The sequence below is a fragment of the Moschus berezovskii genome, chromosome 9, assembly GCF_049115385.1.
Source record: "Moschus berezovskii isolate FMDL1 chromosome 9, NW_MosBer_1.0, whole genome shotgun sequence".
NCBI lineage: Eukaryota > Metazoa > Chordata > Mammalia > Artiodactyla > Moschidae > Moschus > Moschus berezovskii.
In genome coordinates this window covers 98319570-98324405 of record NC_142468.1, presented here as the reverse complement: position 1 = coordinate 98324405, position 4836 = coordinate 98319570, and positions in this window count along the sequence as shown.

Sequence of the window (4836 nt, the reverse complement as noted above, 5' to 3'; positions counted from 1 at the left end):
CTCTGCTTCACTGACTACACTAAAGCCTTTGAATGTCTGGATCACAACAAACTGGAAGATTCTTAAATAGATAGGATACTAGTACACCTTACCTGCCTCATGTGAAACCTGCATGCAGGGCAGGAAGCAACAGTTAGAACTGGACATGGAACAACTGGTTCAAAATTGGGAAGGGAATACATCAAGGCTGTACACTGTCACTCTGCTTATTTACATTGTGTGTAGAGTACATCACACATCATGTGAAATGCTGGGTTGGATGAATCACAAGCTGGAATCAAGATAGCCAGGAGAAATACCAACAACCTCAAATATGCAGATGATGCCACTCTAAGGGCAGAAAGAGAAGAGGAACTAAGAACCTCTTGATGAGGGTGAAGGAGGAAGTGACAAACTGACTTAAAACTCAACATTCAAAAAACTAAGGTCATGGCATCTGATCCCATCACTTCATGGCAAATAGATAGGAAAAGTGTCAGCAGTCACAGATTTTATTCTCTTGGGCTCCAAAATCACTGTGGAAGATGATTGCAGCCATGATATTAAAAGATGCTCCTTTCTTGGAAGGAAAGCTATGACAAACCTAGACAGCATATTAAAAAGCAGAGACGTCACTTTGTCAACAAAGGTCCATAGAGTCAAAGCTATGGTTTTCCAGTAGTCATGTATGGGTGTGAGAGTTAAATGCTAAAGAAGGCTGAGAACTGAAGAATTGAGGTTTTCTAACTGTGGTGCTGCAGAAGACCTTTGAGAGTTTTTTTGACAGCAAAGATATCAAGCCAGTCAATTCTAAAGGAAATCAACTCTGAATATTCATCAAAAAGACTGATGCTGAAGTTGAAGCTCTGGTCCTTTGACCCCCTGATGTGAAGAGCCAACTCACTGAAAAGACTCTGATGCTGGGAAATATTGAGGCCAGGAGAAGAAGAGGGTGACAGAGGACGAGATGACTGGATGGCATCATCCACACAATAGACATGAGTTTGAGCAATCTCTTGGAGATAGTGAAGGACAGGGAAGTCTGGTGTGCTGCAGTCCGTGGGGTCATATAGAGTCAGACACGACTGGGTGACTGAACAACAGTAAGACTTCCACTGAGTATTTGTGAATGTTTGTTAAATGAACAAAGCATGATTACCATAACATTTGCTCCCACGTCTTCAATAGAATTTTCTTCAATCCTAGACTTATATTTATTGTTTATTGTCCATTTTGTTCACAATTTATTGTTCATTTTGTTTGCAATAATAGCCCTCTGTTTATACTATTGGAGCCTTTTGTTTGGCATGCATTCCATAAAATTGGAAGATTGTTTTCAGAATAATTTAAACAAATGTTCAATATAATTTTTTTCATTAAATTCATGAATAATGATTTATTGGCTCATTCAGGATAAAAGTAATTCTTGAATGTCTGCTGTGTACCAAGCTCTCTTATAAACATTGAATTACATGGCCTTTGAAGTAAAATTTAAATATAGGAAGGTTAGAGACAAATGAAAAAGAGATCAATAAATGAGAATCATATGACTGCAGTAAAGCAGTCAAAGATAATTAAAACACTTCTATGGAGTGTTTCAGATCAGATCAGATCAGTCGCTCAGTCGTGTCCGACTCTCCGCGACCCCATGAATCACAGCACGCCAGGCCTCCCTGTCCATCACCAACTCCCGGAGCTCACTCAAACTCATGTCCACAGAGTCGGTGATGCCATCCAGCCATCTCATTCTCCGTCGTCCCCTTCTCCTTCCGCCCCCAACCTTTCCCAGCATCAGAGTCTTTTCCAGTGAGTCAACTCTTCGCATGAGGTGGCCAAAGTATTGCAGCTTCAGCCTCAGCATCAGTCCCTCCAATGAACATCCAGGATTGATCTCCTCTAAAATGGACTGGTTGGATCTCCTTGCAGTATAAGGGACTCTCAAGAGTCTTCTCCAACACCACAGTTCAAAAGCATCGATTCTTCGGCGATCAGCCTTCTTCACAGTCCAACTCTCACATCCATACATGACCACGGGAAAAACCATTGCCTTGACTAGATGGACCTTGGTTGGCAAAGTAATGTCTCTGCTTTTTAATATACTATCAAGGTTGGTCATAACTTTCCTTCCAAGGAGCAAGCGTCTTTTAATTTCATGGCTGCAACCAGCATCTGCAGTGATTTTGGAGCCCAAAAAAATGAAGTCTGACACTGTTTCCACTGTTTTCCCATCTATTTCCCATGAAGTGATGGGACCAGATGCCATGATCTTTGTTTTCTGAATGTTGAGCTTCAAGCCAACCTTTTCACTCTCCTCTTTCACTTTCATCAAGAGGCTTTTGAGTTCCTCTTCACTTTCTGCCATAAGGGTAGTGTCATCTGCATATCTGAGGTTATTGATATTTCTCCCAGCAATCTTGATTCCAGCTTGTGCTTCTTCCAGCCCAGCGTTCCTCATGATGTACTCTGCATATAAGTTAAATAAGCAAGGTGACAATATACAACCTTGACGTACACCTTTTCCTATTTGGAACCAGTCTGTTGTTCCATGTCCAGTTCTAACTGTTGCTTCCTGACCTGCATACAGGTTTCTCAAGAGGCAGGTCAGGTGGTCTGGGATTCCCATCTCTTTCAGAATTTTCCACAGTTTATTGTGATCCATACAGTCAAAGGCTTTGGCATAGTCAATGAAGCAGAAATAGATGTTTTTCTGAAACTCTCTTGCTTTCTCCATGATCCAGCGGATGTTGGCAATTTGATCTCTGGTGCCTCTGCCTTTTCTAAAACCTGCTTGAACATCTGGGAGTTCACGGTTTACATACTGCTGAAGCCTGGCTTGGAGAATTTTGAGCATGACTTTACTAGCGTGTGAGATGAGTGCAATTGTGCGGTAGTTAGAGCATTCTTTGGCATTGCCTTTCTTTGGGATTGGAATGAAGACTGACCTCTTCCAGTCCTGTGGCCACTGCTGAGTTTTCCAAATCTGCTGAGTGCAGCACTTTCACAGCATCATCTTTCAAGACTTGAAATAGCTCAACTGGAATTCCATCACCTCCACTAGCTTTGTTTGTAGTGATGCTTTCTAAGGCCCACTTGACTTCACATTCCAAGATGTCTGACTCTAGGTCAGTGATCACGTTATCGTGACTATCTTGGTCATGAAGATCTTTTTTGTACAGTTCTTCTGTGTATTCCTGCCACCTCTTCTTAATATCTTCTGCTTCTGTTAGGTCCATACCATTTCTGTCCTTTATCGAGCCCATCTTTGCATGAAATGTTCCCTTGGAATCTCTAATTTTCTTGAAGAGGTCTGTTGTCTTTCCCATTTTGTTGTTTTTCTCTATTTCTTTGCATTGATCACTGAGGAAGTCTTTCTTATCTCTCCTTGCTACTCTTTGGAACTCTGCAGACGCGACGCGAGAGACGCCGGCCCCGGCACAACGAACCACGCAAAGAAGTGCGGCCGTGAGGAGCTACCCCACGCCTGAGGCCAGGGCCGGCGGCCGAGAGGAGCTACCCCACGTCCAACAGGCGGTGGCTGCGCGGGCGCAGAAGGGCCGAGAGGAGCTACTCTGCGTTCAAGGTCAGGAGGGGCGGCCTTGAGGAGATACCCCTCGTCCAAGGTAAGGTACAGCGGCTGCACTTTGCTGGAGTGGCTGTGAAGAGATTTTCCACGACCAAGGTAAGAGAAACCCAAATAAGACGGTAGGTATTGCCAGGGGGCATCAGAGGGCAGTCACACTGAAATCATAATCACAGGAAACTAGCCGATCTGATCACATGGACCACGGCCGAATGTGGTCCACTGGAGAAGGGAATGGCAAACCACTTCAGTATACTTGCCTTGAGAACCCCATGAACAGTAACAAAGGGCAAAATGATAGGATACTGAATGAGGAATTCCCCAGGTCGGTAGGTGCCCAGTATGCTACTGGAGCTCAGTGGAGAAATAACTATAGAAGGAATAAAGGGATGGAGCAAAAGCAAAACCAATACCCAGTGGTGGATGTGACCAGTGTTAGAAGCAAGGTCCGGTGCTGTAAAGAGCAGTATTGCATAGGAACCTGGAATGTTAGGTCCATGAATCAAGGCAAATTGGAAGTGGTCAAACAGGAGATGGCAAGAGTGAACGTTGACATTCTAGGAATCAGTGAATTAAAATGGACTGGAATGGGTGAATTTAACTCGGATGACCATTATATCTACTACTGTGGGCAGGAATGCCTTAGAAGAAATGGAGTAGCCATCATGGTCAACAAGAGAGTCCGAAATGCAGTACTTGGATGCAATCTTAAAAATGACAGAATGATTTCTGTTCGTTTCCAAGGCAAACCATTCAATATTACAGTAATCCAGGCCTATGCCCCAACCAGTAATGCTGAAGAAGCCGAAGTTAATCGGTTCTATGAAGACCTACAAGACCTTTTAGAACTAACACCCAAAAAAGATGTCCTTTTCATTATAGGGGACTGGAATGCTAAAGTAGGAAGTCAAGAAACACCTGGAGTAACAGGCAAATTTGGCCTTGGAGCACGGAATGAAGCAGGGCAAAGGCTAATAGAGTTTTGTCAAGAGAATGCACTGGTCATAGCAAACACCCTCTTCCAACAACACAAGAGAAGACTCTACACATGGACATCACCAGATGGTCAACACCGAAATCAGATTGATTATATTCTTTGCAACCAAAGATGGAGAAGCTGTATACAGTTAGCGAAAACAAGACCAGGAGCTGACTGTGGCTCAGATCATGAACTCCTTATTGCGAAATTCAGACTTAAATTGAAGAAAGTAGGGGAAACCACTAGACCATTCAGATATAACCTCAGTCAAATCCCTTATGATTATACAGTGGAAGTG